The sequence below is a fragment of the Thermobia domestica genome, chromosome 2 (genome assembly GCF_964235325.1).
Source record: "Thermobia domestica chromosome 2, izTheDome1.hap1.1, whole genome shotgun sequence".
Lineage (NCBI taxonomy): Eukaryota > Metazoa > Arthropoda > Insecta > Zygentoma > Lepismatidae > Thermobia > Thermobia domestica.
In genome coordinates this window covers 58551131-58567385 of record NC_137455.1, presented here as the reverse complement: position 1 = coordinate 58567385, position 16255 = coordinate 58551131, and positions in this window count along the sequence as shown.

Below are 16255 nucleotides of genomic sequence, written 5' to 3'. Positions count from 1 at the left end.
GTTGGGCACAAGCGATATGTTCCATGGAGTAATCACTGTACCGCTGGTAGATGCTCCTGCTTCATCGGCACAAGAAACACTCCCACTGCTTGGCCCAATTCCTTTCTGCTCAGCTTCACTGACACTGTCCGTTGTTCCACTAGATGCAATGAAATCTGCATCTGTGAAAACATTCCGATTTACTGGGTAGAGCCCTGTAATTCGAAAGCCATTCACGGCGATCTCACCAGTCTGGCATTTGAGATAGGCCTTACCAAAGAGTTCAGCAATGTCCATGTTAGTCAGAGGCCTATCATGAAGCCTTAGCCACATCCGCACTTCCTCGCTATAGTAAGACTTCAGTGGACTCATGAACGTTCTGTCCAGTGGCTGCATTTTGTGAGTAGCATGAGGGGTTAGGCACAAAACGCAGACATTATTCTGTCGACCCAAGTTAATGACATCTAAATTACTAGAGTGGCTATAATGACCATTCAAAATCAAGAGAACAGGTGACTCAGGTGACGGTTTCACTTTGTCGATGAAGTGGAGGAACCATTGGGTAAAGAGATCATTCTGAATCCACCTTGAGGGATCACAAGCAGCGACAGACCCAGGCGGGGCACCTCTCATCAGCTGATTGTTCATGTTCTTGCGGGGGAAAATGAACATGGGTGGAACGAATATTCCACTAGCACTCATGCAAGTTACTACTGTCACGAGAGAACCTCTCTCAGCAGAACTTAGTGCTGCCACCTGCTGCTTACCCTTCACTGGAAGAACTCGTGGTACTTTGCTCTGCACCACACTCAATCCAGTTTCGTCAACATTAAATAATCTGTCTGCTGGGTATTGCCTCCTGCATAGCAACCTCATCCCACACTTTTCTAGCAGGTGACAATTTTCTACCTTTCGATGTTGTCGCCATATCTACAGTTGAAACACAGTTATAGAATAAGGGTCTAAATATGGAATACCAGGTATTTCATATTCGAGCCACTACTGTCTTGCGAAACAAAACGTCAAAACACTCACAGTTCAAACAATAGAAAAAAACTAGATATGTGGTAATGTCGCTACAAATGTCCTCTTTCCAAACGAACAGAAATGTATTTGAATAGGCACGTGTATTAGAAATAAACGACGAAATGCTCCTTACCTACAAAAAATTCACTTCACCGGGAAAACAATCAAAAGAAACCGACGCGTTGCTTTCGGCTTTAAACTCAACAATGACTACTTTTGTTAACAAAGGAAGGAGGGATTGTTTCACAGTTTGTTCGCTAGAGTACTCACGTTACCTTACGAGATATTATAGTATTCCATATTAGTGCCCCTATTCCATATTTGTACCTGTTCCTCTATTATTATTATTATTATTATTATTATTATTATTATTATTATTATTATTATTATTATTATTATTATTATACTTCCAAACTGTCCGAAGTCTTATGGAACGGCAATGTCCGTCTGTCTATCTGTCGATAATTACAGAGTATCAGAGCAAGAACGGTAATGGGGCGTTTACACTTAGTCGATTTGCGTTCGATTCAGTTGAATTGACGTCACTTTCAACTTAATCGACCGTGTAAACGGGACTTCAACTTAATCGCTTCTTGATCGAAGGCGACTAATCGACTGGCAACTGAATTAAAAGACGTTCTATTTTCTGTGGTTGAAATAATTGAACACATCCATCGATCTGATTCGGCCTAGTTGATTCGATTTAGTGGCAAATGCAGCGAGTCGATTTAGTCGTGCGACTAAATCGACTAAGTGTAAACGCCCCATAAGAAGTATCAAGTAGTGGTTTTCTGCAATCGATTAAGCGTCCCAAAAATAGGCCCCATTTCCTCCATAACCTATTATTCAAACGGGAAGTGTTTGTGCTAGTCATTTTCCGTTTGAACGTTTCTCGCCGTAGAACAGAGACAGTAATAGATAACGAACAGGTAGTTTACTGCAATCGATTCAGCGTTTCAAAGAAATATATCGTCACCATTCATAACACACTGGTAAAACCAGTTGTGGTTCAAATTTATAACTACTCCCAGTTTCAATACTGATATCCATCAGGTAAAAAACGGTAAAAAAAAAAAACTATCAAGAAGAGGTTATTTGTAATCGATTCAGTGTTTCAAGAATAAATTTAATATCTTAGGTTAACCCTCTATTGAAACCGGAAGTAGCAGACAGGGACGTACGCAAGGGATGGATCCTGGGGGTCCGGACCCCCTCCGAAATTTCAACTTTTGTGTAAATTTAGCCTAATTTTAGGGGCAATTTTAGTAATTTTATATAAAATACCCTCATATTGAGGTTGGACCCCTCCCGAAATAAATTCCTGCGTACGCTACTGGTAGCAGATATCAACCATTTCCAATTTCAACATCACAGTTATGTTTTTTTACTGAGTTAGGTCTCTAGCTTCTGTCTCCAAAGTTTTTCTGCAACACACGGTATCATAATTCACATGCCGCCATTATTGGTTAACGTGTTCGCTACATCTTTCAAACTTGATGTGAAACAATTCCAATTTTACCTTGGAATGATATCTGTGAAACTTTTTAACACACAAGCAAACTATACAGCCCTTCCCGCTTATCTAGTAGTTAGCGTGGTCAAACTTAGTTTCGAGTTCGATTTCCGGTGCGATAGCCCTAATATTTTGACCCATTACAGCGGTTCAAATGTCATCTTAAACTTAGGTCCACATCCTATCTAGACTCAACGTTCAAAGCGACAAAATTTCAGTAAAACCAACGAATGTAAAGTATATAGAAAGAGTGTATTCCTCTTTCAAATAACACACATGTTGCAAATAAGAGAAACAAGCATAAAAAAAAACAGTTCTGTAAATGTAAAGAAGTTTACAAAATGAGCCTAAAATTCATAAAATTTTAATCAATTTGCAGTTTCCAGAATGAAAATTACCAACAAAATTAGTTTTAGGTGGATTATTATACTTTTTATGAGATCATCTTCGAGAAACCATGCATTGCAACGGATCTTCCTCTTCTGCACTAATAAGTAGGCTATAGGTTACCACAGTAAATATTGTAATATTATTATTCATTATAATTATAATTAGCATTTAAACTCTCACTTGTAGCCCCTTCGTTGAATTCACTCTCTAGCTCTTCAGAATATTCCTTTTTGATCAGAAGTCCGCGATGGCTTAGTGGTAGAGTGCTCACCTCTGGTGCATGGGGTCCTTGGTTTCGATCCCAGCTCGCACCGAGCGAACTTTGTGGTGGACAAACATGGTGTGCGGGGGTTTTCTCGGGGTTCTCCCGTTTCTTCCTACTTTCTTCATTTCATCATTTCCTTCATTTCTCATCATCGCCGGCTGTTTTAACCTAACTGTCATAAAGGTGGGACATAAAACTTTATTTTTGATCAGGGCCATTTTTTGGCTTATATTGACTTTGCAACCCCATTTTAGCTACTAAAAATCTTACTATTTGTGATAATATAGAGGAGGCTTCCTAATCATTCTTATGCGGAGTGCTTTACCTTTAACAACTTTTTCGACCACAAGTTTTGATTCTCCTCGAATCCCTCCTCCCCCCTTCGTTGTAGTCGTGGCAAGGAACACATTTCCAAAGGCACCATTGTACTGTTCTTTTCGCTTTGGAGCGGTCCTGGGTTCGATTCCTGGTGGGAGCACTCGGTCTAAAGAGTGTAAAACGCTTTTTCGGGCCACCCACCCTGAATGAGGTTTTCTTGGGTTTTCCTAATCACACCAGGCAAATGGTACCTAACGTATAGGTAACGGTGGTACCTAACGTATAGGTCCCAGGCCGCTTCCTTCCTTCCCCCATCCATTCTTCCTTTCCTTTCCCCGATCATGTGCTCGCCGAGGGACGTCATCCCTCAAAACGTGAAGGGCTAAATGGCCTTAGATGCCGAAAACCCAGAAATCTAAATCCCAAATCCTAAATCTTTTCGCTTTGCTCAGTAGTTAATTAGGTAGTACAGAACATCAGCATTTGAGGAGCTTATTTTGAAAAGAGAATATTTCTACTGGAAGTTTTATTATTATTATTATTATTATTATTATTATTATTATTATTATTATTATTATTATTATTATTATTATTATTATTATTATTATTAATTTGCTCATAACGGTATCTAAATTTTGGGGATGAGACTCTACAATTATTAATTTTAGAGTAGTAGCATAGAACAGTACTTTTGTTTAGAGGGTCTTAGTGTTCTATATATAGGGTGTCTCAAAAGTCCCCTGACTTAAGATAACTCTGTTATTATCAGAATTACAACAAAATGAAAGAGGGAAAACCGTCTCCAAATATGATGTTTTCAATCTAAAGTAAAGGAATTTTTAAATCGGACGAGCCGTTTTGGCTGTACAATCTTTATGCGCCCAATGTTAAATGAAAATGAAACGTCGCCATTTACCTCGATCCACAACATAAGTGTCTTTTGCGATAACGTGTCGACGGCCAGCTCCATTTCAAACATGCCTCCATTCTTCATATTCTTACAAAATTGTCAGGTATATAATATGCGTTTGCTGCGACAGAATATTTAGTTTTAACAATAATAGTATAATACTTACATCTTTCTCTAAAGTTTACGTCTTCTTTACTTAAGTCGTAATATATATTTTTTAGATATTTCTTCATTGTTTCTCCGTTACTGCTTTTGCACATTTTCTTCGCCACTACTATCGTTTTTAGCCACTTTTCTAAAATATTTTTGACTCTTTCTCTGAATATATATATATATATATATATATATATATATATATATATATATATATATATATATATATATATATATATATATATATATATATATATATATATATATATTAACAACCTCCTTACGTCGTGCCTATAAAGCATGGGGATATTCGAAGAGTGACGTACAGAAGTTGCTACTACTCATTATCCAGAATGAGTAGGTTAATGTTTATGTGAGAGGAAAATTATAATAAACTCTATAATTCGTTTCATTGATGTATTTGTCTAAATAATGTTATAGTGTCTAAGTGTGTGTTCTGTGTGAATGTGGCCTAATGAATCAGATCACAAATCGTAAATGACTGGAAATTGAATTACGATCAACACACATTGCTGAGGCACACATACCTTCGTTCTGCTGTGACTGTCTGGACTGGTGGTTCCTTCCTTCTCAGTTCTGGATATCTCCTGGACAAAGTTGAGGTCTATGTGTGGTCTCCAACAGACTGCCAACTAAAGACAAACCATTATTAGCGAACTGTAGAACTTGTGGTTTGATCTAATCTGATCGTCGTCTGATCTTCTGCTCGGCATCTGATCCGCGTCTGATCTGATCCAGATTCTCTCCAACACGAGGTTTTTGTTCTCAATTCCAGACGCTGGAATTCGCCATGTCGTTCAATTGTGTTTACCTCAGCTATTGGTGAAACATTTGTTTCAACCCGTATTACATCGTGACCAAATTCCCAGACTAACAATCTCTGCAGATCTGAAAGTTGTGCTACATTCAAATTGTGTCAATGTTAACAAACTAGATTACACATTGATGACATTACAGTTCTTGATTTTCATCTTTACAAAACAAAACAAACAATCTGACGATTTAGCGTCTCGCCAGGATTTCAATAATAACACAACATAAATACAGCCATGTGTGGCAATTTACATAAACAAATGCACGTGCTAATATGACATAATCTAACATTATCACAGTCTTTTAATCTTTTCAATTTTAATTGTAATAAATCTTTATCTCCGTCACCAAAAATAAAATCTTAAAATCCATATACCTCTACAATATATATATTCCCCATTGTTTTTCTTTCTTTGTTTTGTTTTTGTTTCTTTGTGCATTTTTCACCGAAATTAACACAATTGTCTTTTTATTTCGCTTTTACCATTTTTGTAAAACATTTTCCGATATTTTGCAATTGCAAAGTAAGTTTTTATTTCGACACCATAAACACGTCTAGCTCAAGCAAATCTGAACTGCCCTAACTGATCAACCGTCAAGAGATTGAAAATGAAATGAAATGAAATCTTTAAGTTTTACGTTCCACGGTTATGCCGGTTAGGCTAAAGGAGACGGTGATAATGAGAGATGAGTGAAATGGTGGAATGAAGAAGACAGTGGGAGGAAACGGGAGAATCCCGAGAAAACCCACGAGCACGGTGTTTGTCCACCACAAAGTTCACTTGGCGGGGGCTGGGATCGAACCCGGGACGTCAAGAGATTTCTGTGACATATTCATACACATGCTACAAGACTTTACTATTGTTTTGCACCCGTTCATGTTAACAATTTTTCCTCAAATATTTTTCATCTGAATGAAACCGAAACAACTAAGGAAGATCATTATTTTCACCCCTCCTTTTTATCTTTCCTTATAGGTTAAGGAACTAACTGTTGAGCATTTACCGAAATCCATTGGTCGCCGCTTTCTTTGATGCCAATTACGGCTAGAAGTGACTGTTATTAAACCGAGGTTTCCTGTTGTAGTTGCTCGCGCGGATTACTATTGTAGTCCAGCGGGTTTCAGTTTTCTGGTATCTGAGGGTTGGCAAAACTTGTGACCTTGAGCGGTCGTTTACCTTCCTTCCCCATTTCTAGAACACCATTAGTCGAGTGATAGCACCCAAAGTCAACGCACTGATGTTATACTGATTGTTATTTTCACATGGAGTACTATTGTAATCCGTGCGAGTACTGACGTGATAGTTTGTTTTCTGGCTAACGTTTTAACTGTTCTTGTTTTGAATGTATTATTTCACATTATTCGCTCAAATATATGTGATGTATGTTAGTTTGAAATGTCAGAGCAAGAACAGATACGACAGTGGCTAACAGAAACTGAAAGTGACGACGAAAGTGTTTTTTGAGTATAGAAGACTAAGATGAAATAGAGGAAGATGTTGTCGAGTAGTGACTCTGAAGAAAGAGGTAGTGACGATTTGGAAGAAATAGAAGGTGAAGAAAGGAACGGTGTTATCCAGGAAGACAGGTTTCACGGAGAATTTTGCATTGGAAAGGACAGAATTACCAGATGGCATATTGGTCTAGTGCACCCAAGAAATACGCGAACACATCGTCATAACAACATACCTACATTGCATAGATATTAAGATAGAACAACACTAAATTTGGAGTTGACATATTGGACAAATTGTGTCGCCAGTATGATACAGCCAGGAATTCGCAAAGATGGAAACTCACTTTCTTCTTCCACATGTTAAACGTTGCTGGAGTAAACGCTCTCATTGTTTTCAATGCTAATAACAATGATGCTATGATCAACAGTAGAGACTTCCTGCAATCTGTGGCTATAGAACTTATCAAACCTTTTTGTGGAAGATTAAGAAACAAGGGTACCCGAAAAAGATGTTTCAGGTGCAGTAAGTGGATCTGCTCTGACCACAAGCACACTCTTTGCACTGACTCTTATGACTGAAACACCCAAAATTTTGCCTACTTTTGTCCTTGTTTTCAAGTGTAAAAGTTAAGCTTGCAAACAATTTACCAACTTCTTTTTATTTTTATAACAGTTTTTAACACTTTAAATGCAAACTTCCTCTTTTATTTCAATTTTTAATCAAATAGTAAGAAAATAAACGAACATTTACAAAAGTATAGTAAATTGCATAAGCATTCTAAAGTTCTGTTTTCTAATTCTTTTTGTGCATAAAAAAGCAAAATGTTTGCACTAAAATGTGTTCTTTATTGTTTGTGAAAACCCACAAAAATAATGTAAAAATACCGATTGGATAACCACTAAGATATATGTATTTATCAAATGGACTACAATCGTAATCCGCGCGAGCACTCATGTTTCAGCAATTTCATGCGAGTACTGTAGTGTTAATCCTATTGAGAACGGCGGTAAATGATTCAAAATACACTATGACAGGTCATATGTTTTGTTATTTTTATCGACATGAATGTCTTCTTGGGCTCAAATATATCCATTTCTTCTTACCCCTTCAACTAAGGTAATATTTTTTTCTATATCTCTTATAATCAGAAAGGAACTGATTATTTTCAGAACTGCCTGGCTCAGTGTACAAGGATTTGAATCAAAGAAAAGTTAAAACTGTGGTCATTGCTATGTCAAACAGAAGAACGATCACTTCAAAGTCCCATATGCATATAGGCCCTCACTCTTTCCTTTCTTCCCTTTAAACGGGAGAGATTCCTGGAAAACTTGATTTCCATACCCCCCAAAATGCAAACATTTTTAAAGAATGAGGATGACGTTGATGAACACAGTTTTTCTAGGAACTGTTTAGTGATGAATTTTGTTTTGACATGAAAGGCAATTGCGTTTCTTCCGAGAAAAAATTACAAACATCAAAGTATCAGAGTACATTGTCAGTAACGCTACGCCACTGTTTTATAGTAAAAGTGAATGAAGGTGGTGGATATATATTCCCTTTTGATAGAAAACGACTAACTTTTATTTGCGATTTATACTAAAAATCTTCACATTTGCATACACCCAGTTGTATAATCCGACAGAGCTCGTGTCAAAGATCCAGAAACCGATAACGGTGAATTTTGGGGGGGGGGACCTGGAAATGGAAATGTTCTCTTTTGAAAATAAGCTCCTCATTTAAGGATTAACTTTCAACAACTATAAAGAGAGCTTAGTGAATATATTCCTCTTTTATCTGTTGAATCCTATGAAATATTAAACAAAGATGGTTCAAAACTGTAAATAGGCCTAGTATTATAAAGTTAAATAAGTATTTCAAAAGCTATTGCAGTATTAAGTAACTAAAGCACAAAGATAATAAATGCTCTCCTAGACACGCCTATATTCACATACAATCACAACACAAACTTTATTTATTTTAACAAAATACACTTTTCAAACCAGACAACAGTCTTTTTACGTTTGTACGTACGATGCTTTTCTGACAAAACTGTCATGCACCTTACATTAAACTTTTCTTCTTTGAGATATGGCAGTTTTCTGTATGCACGTTCATTTGTTTTCAATTCAACCTTGGCTGTGAAGTGCTTATCATAGATAAATACTGGTTGACGACGAAGTTGCTGCAGTGTTCTGTTTCTGCATCCTAGACGCTTTGAAATTCCATGTACGTAGTCGCAGGGATGGCTAGTTACTGTATTCTCAACACGTCACAATCTGAGAAGGCTTTCATAGCGATTAAGGGAGATAGACATAATTGGCAGTTAGCTCTCTCTCTCTCTCTCTCTCCGACTCTTGTCAGTTCTCGAAGTTCATTAAGCCATTACAAGGAGGTATTTTCTGTCACAATAAAAAAATCCATGTTTTTTTTCGCGGGATAGTATATTTTACCTCTCCTAGCAATGAAAAGTATGAGCAAAATCAGTTCACTTAACAATTTAATTGACCTTATTAAAACTTTTAATGGTGTGAATCGTGGTAAAATAACAAAATTGCGAATTGCAAATGCAGTTTACGCAACACGTAACACAAATAATGTAACTAGCAGGGGAAACAGAAAAATAGTAATATGGTTAGTTTCACGCAACAAAAATATAAAAACAAGAATTTTAGGAATGATAAAAAATGGATCAAAAGATGGCGATCATGGCTAAGAATTAGTTTTTTTGGTCAGGGGCCACAAAATTTTTTAACTGCCCCTACATCGAGTTTTCGTATTTTTTTTTTTTACGGAATAAGCATATCATACTAGGTTAAAGGATAGTTCGGGCTTGGCTACATTGTATGTAGTTCTCCAGACATAAGGCCTTCGAGATTTTTTTTTTTTTTTTTACAAATATATTGGATTCTTTGCAACACGTGAATATTTGGCGTAGTGAACCTCGTTTGGCGAAGTATTAAATCTTCATCAAGTATACTTTTATTATTATTATTATTATTATTTCGTCGAAGGAACAGCTCTAAAATGTAATATTACAATTTTAGATTTGGATTCATACTCTTGGATTTATTTCTTATTAAAACTACATTTTTTGGTAAAATAATAATATAAGGTTACAAATGTGATTCTAAATAATAAAAAAAATAAGTGTGTCCTACATTTGTCTCTCATTAACAAAATATAGAAATAAGCTTAATCTAAAAATAAATATACACGTAATAGAAACAAATGCATCGAGTTTCTACAACTTGATTCAACCATCCCGTTCGTCTGTGTGTTTTACCACAACTTTTGTAAGACTTATACGATTTTAATGTACTGTATCTTGGAATATGCTTTCTTCCAATCTTTCAAAATAACTTTATTGTATGATGTCGCAAGAATCTACCGCCAATAAAATTTATCCCATGTTGCAAGTTTTAACCTATATAAAACCACTTTATGGTAAAACTGCTATTTAAAAATTATTTGAAGTCGATAAAACGTAGTGGATACTTTCGTTACAGTATTCTAATCATCCGCAACTGTTGTGGCTGAAACCGGTCAAGGATTGATTACTAAAAGAGAATAAGTTCTCCCAAATTACGAAGATTATTATTGAATTATATGAAATTAAGAAAATAACTTTCTTTGATAAATTTTACAAAAATAACTCGATTTTCATCCAATATGGCGTATACTTTAGTTAAGCTTCCCAGTTATCCCTCTGTATTGAGAAAGTGTGTCAAAAATTTAAGAGGGAATCCCGAACAAGAAAATAAATGTGTTCCACGATAATTTTCGTCATATATATATATATATATATATATATATATATATATATATATATATATATATATATATATATATATATATATATATATATATATATATATATATGTTTGATTTTGAAGCAAGATAGCGCATATCTCCTTTGAGGTTTTCAATGTATCCCCTGGATGCAGTTAAGGTCAATATAGAATAAGACATGGATTTGCTTTATCGATCAAAAAATATATTCAACCATAACTCTCGTAAACAAATATTTAGTTTTTGTGTAATATAGGGCATATGTATCTGAAGCTTTCCAGTCATCCAAAGCGCTAGAGTATAGAATTAGTCGAGGATGAAGAATTGACGGCTTTGGGGCAAAAGCCCGTTAAGTCCAAAAGTGAAAGTGTAAAGGAGATAAATTCACAAGGGTTTCTGATCATCCGATTTTCTTCAAACTTAGCACCAATATACTAGATCAAAAATAAATCAACACGTATTTTTTTTTGTTTCTTTCGAAAAATAGGTTAAGTTGAGTAAAGGGACCCTTTTCAAAAAGGGTCCCCTTGATTAAATGGGCCACATTAAAGAAACGAAACTCTACCGATGGAAAGATGATTTCAAAGTAGGAAATACGAATATTGTCGTTTTTCCGAGAAAAGGGTTACAGGGGTAATGCCTCCTTGGAAATGACAAAGGACCCCGCACAATCCTTACGGAAGTTGAATTTCTGTGTAATTGCTTAAAGCCGTGATATATTGTAGATATGGTGTCCCTGAGAAAAAGTCTCAAGGGGCACAAACACAAATCACTGACTGTTTGGCCACTACAGGGTCACTTTTTTGAAAACAGCCGAAGATAACGACATTCTGGATTTCGGTAAAAATGACTGAAACCGTGATATGTTGTAGATATTGTGATCTTGAGAAAAAGTTTTAATGGGCATAACCACCAATCACTGATCGTTTGGCCACTACAGGACCGCTTTTTTGAAAACAGCCGAAGATAGTGATATTCTGGATTTCGATGAGGATGATTGAAACTATGATATGTTGTAGATGTTGTGACCCTGAGAAAAAGTCTCAATACGCACAAACAACCACCAATCACTGACCTTTGGCCACTATAGAGCCAGATTTTTAAAAACAGCAGAAGATAACGGATTCTGGATTTCGGTAGAATTGCTTGAAACCGTGACATGTTGTAGATATTGTGATCCTTAGAAAAAGTCTCAATGGACACAATTACCAATCATGGACCATTTGGCAACTTCGGGGCCACATTTTTAAAACAGCAGAAGGTAACAATACTCTGAAATTTTGGTAGAATTGTATGAAACCTTGAAAAGTCGTATCCCACAACCCGAAAAAGGGAGGGAGAGAGTAGCGGCCAACATCATTTAAGCATAGACAACAGTCAGATGTTCATCTTGCGGGACAGAGGAAAACCCTGGAAAGCCCTAGACAATTTTTCTTAGGATCATTACATCTACAACATATCACAGTTTCAAGCAATTTACACCGAAATCAAAAATATCGTTATACGCGGTTGTTTTAACAAATTTGGACCTGTAGTGGCCAAACGGTCATAATTCGACGTTTTGTCCATTAAGACTTCTTCTCATGATGAGAAGAACTTCAACATATCTTAGTTTAACTCAATCTTACCGAAATCCAGAACATCGTTATACTCGGCTGTTTTCAAGAAAGTAGCCCTGTAGTGACCAAACGATTAGTGATTTGTGGTGGTGACCATTGAGAGTTTATCTCAGGATGACGATATCTACAACATACGTAATTATGGTTTCTGTCATTTTGACCGAAGTCCAGAATAGCCTATCACTATCTTCGGCTCGGCTGCTTTCAAAAAAGTGCCCTCGTAGTGGCCAAACGATCAGTGATTAGTGGTTGTGCCCATTAAGACCTTTTCTCAAGATCACAATATCTACAACATATCACAGTTTCAGTCATTTTCACTGAAATCCAGAACATCACTATCTTTGGTTGCTTTCAAAAAAGTGGCCTTGTAGTGACCAAAGAGTTAGTGAGTGGTAGTTTGCCCATTAAGACTTTTACTCAGGGTCTAAATATCTACAGCATATCATGGCAAGCAATTCCACCGAAATCAAGAATAACGTTACCTTCTGTTTTTCTTTCTTTTTTTTTTTTTTTCAAAAATGTGGCTCTGTAGTGGCCAAACGGTCAGTGATTTGAGACTTTTTCTCAGGGTCAAACATCTACAACATGTGACGGTTTTAGACATTTTTACCGAGATCCAGGATGTTGTTATCTTCGGCTGTTTTCAAAAAAGTGACCCTGTAGTGGCCAAGTAGTCAGTGATTTGTGTTTGTGTCCCTTGAGACTTTTTCTCAGGAACACCATATCTACAACATATCACGGCTTCAAGGAATTACACAGAAATCCAACTTCCGTAACTATTGTGCGGGGTCCTTTGTCATTTCGAAGGAGACAATGTCCCTGTAACCCTTTTCTCGCAAAAACGACAAAACTCTTATTTCCTACTTAAAAGTCATCTTTACGTCGGTAGAGTTTCATTTCTTTAATGTGGCCCATTTAATCAAGGGGACCCTTTTTTGAAAGGGGGCCCTTGCCCCCCTTAACCTATTTTCTGAAAGAAACAAAAGAATACGTATCGATTTATTTTTGGTCTAATATATTGGTACCAAGTTTGAAGAAAATCGGATGAGGAGAAACCCTTGCGAAGCTATCTCCTTTACACTTTCACTTTTTGGACTTAACGGGTTTTATTTTTCCCAAAGTCAGCGAGGTCGCGGGGGCTCAGTGGTAGAGCGTTCACCTCCGGTGCTTGGGGTCCCTGGTTCGATCCCAGCTCGCGCCGTGTGGACTTTGTGGTGGACAAACACCGTGATAGTGGGTTTTCTCAGGGTTCTCCCGTTTCCTCTTATTTTCTTCATTCCACCCTCTCACTCATTTCTCATTATCACCGTTTCCTTTATCCTAACCGGCATAACCGTGGGACGTTAAACTTAACGATTTTATTTTCATTTCATTTTCCCCCCAAAGTCTTCAATTGGATTTAACTCCCTTCCAGTGATTTAGAAAATATGTTATACTATACCTTTCGTAAAAATGATTAATTTTCATAGGATATTGACCCAGACTTGAGTGAATGATAAAGTCCAACAATAAGTGTAGCTTCACTGTCTCGTAAGAACATGCTAATTCTACTGATTTACCTTTGAAAACAGTTCGATTACGCACAGGGGGTTACGTACTTCCACAACTACAGTTTGGTCTTGAGCCGCTGATGTTGCCTGCGTTCTTCCAATTTTTGGATTTCATCTAGCTTATTCCATTCTATGTTTCCCTACTCCACGTGACGATTTAACCATTTCCTCACAGCTCTGGGATCACAACCAAAATCTCTAGCGGTGTGAAACAGCTTCTCACTATTAGTGGAATGAGCAACGGACTTGTCGTCTTGAGCAGCAGTCAAATATAAAGGGCCTAAGGAGATCACACGTCCCGTTTAAGTCGTTGACTCATTTTCTTTCTGATTCTCAATCGGGGTCCCTAAATGTCGCGTTTCTAACTAAAATGAACAGTGTACCGTAAGCGTTATTTAAAATATAAGTGATCAGAATAAATTCTATATTCTATCGTTAAGATGATTAAATATGGAGCTATTTTTTGTACCCACATTTCCCATTAGCCTAGTGGTTACAGCGAGTGACTTTTGTTATAAGTGATACGTGGTTTGATTATCGGAGACAGCACAAAATATACTTTTATAATCATTCACTTTCATTAATTATCCATCTCCTTTAGCCTAAGGAGCGTAACCGTGAGACATTACACTAAAAATGCTTCATTCCATTTCAGGTCATGCCTGAAACTTTTAAATGTTGTTGAGTGCTTGAAACTTTTCAATGCTTTGCTGATGTATTTTCTAACTTAAAATTACTGCTGACGCCAAATAATCTGTGAATCAGAACCCCCTAGATTCATATGTGTCTCGTTTTTACAAGGCAAAATTCTGGTTGCCTTAAGAGTCTTCATCCCGGCGAAATTAAAATACCGCTAATTTTACAGTAATTATGTGATATCTTCAAATAGATAAAAGATAATTGAAATACGGAACAAGAGCGCCCTCGACAATATTATTTTGCGTGAGGTACCGTTATCACAAGTCACCTAGCGGCTTTCCGTTTTCAGCTGTTTAGAAACGCGAAAATAAATGCCGATTTTCAAAATGGCTCGAAATCGAAAGCAGATGAGTGAGTAGTGATAACGGTTTCTCATGTAAAATAATATTGTCTAGGGCGCTCTTGTTCCACATTTCGATTATCTTTTATCTATTTGAAGATATCACATAATTACTGTAAAATTAGCGATATTTTAATTTCGCCGGGATGAAGACTCTTAAAAGACCCTCTACTTCTAAGCATCTTTGCTGACACCGATTAAACCACAGACAAAATACTCCATTGAATGAATGAATGTGAAGGTGTGTGTTAAAAATCAGAGTAAGATTTCGTTGAGTTGGTTTTAGTTTAGCGTCCCTTTCAGCAGCGAGGCTATATGAAACGTGGACCTACTGATAATGTGGAATCCGAACCACATGATTTCCAGCCGGGAATCGAACCCGGGTCTCCCACCCCAAAGGCGCGTACGTAATTATTTCTTTTATTAAACTGTGTCCCATTATTGTGAGTGTTGTTAATTTTATTTTTGTAAAGAAACAAGCAACTATTCACATAGACAAATATAATTATAATTATATATTTTTTTTCTTTTTGGAAAAAATATGAGAAGTGTGAATTTTAGCTGTGCGACAATGGACTAAATGAGGCCTAATATCAAAATCCGCCACATCCGTTTCACTTAATTTCGAGTAATCTCGCAAAACCCAGTAAAGCTGCATATACACGCGTGCAAAATCCCATATTTAAACTAGATTTTTAGTATGAAATATTAAGCTTTTAAATAAAATTATGTTTCCATGGAATTACTTTAGATCAAACATATAATAAGCGATATATAACTCAATTTCGGTTCTTAAAAAATGGATTTGGCCTTAGATACTAAGCGCGCCAAATATCCTTTCCTTTAGTAGCAAACAACCACTTGTTCAGTGACTCACCATTGTACGCAGAAAAGGAAAAGATATTAATTAAGGTGTTCTTTGAAATGCGTATCTTATCTCTGCTTAAATTGTGAAATGAAGACACCTAGGAGGACAACGCTATTACGATTCCAAACCAATTGACAAGTTACATGTCTATATGAAAATGAAATTCTTAGGTATATTATTTTGCTGGTGTTGTTTCCATTTCCCTTTATGTAAAAACTTTTAGAGTGCCAAGAGGATTGGGCGATCGTTCCCCTTTGCCCCCTTACGGAAACTTGTGCACAAAACATGTTTTTCAACACATATCACATTTATTGCGCCTGAAACTTGGAACCTTGTATATATATTTTAATCAACGAAACTCTGCGTCTGAAGATCTCAGAGGTCGTCTGTCTTGTGATCAAAATGTGAGGTCTGTGGTGACGAAAAAGAATGACAGCACTTATACACACAAATATATCATTTCTCTCACACCACTTTCATATATGTTATAACTCTTTCGTCATCACAACGCACCTGCAGCAACCATCAACCAATAACAATTCTTT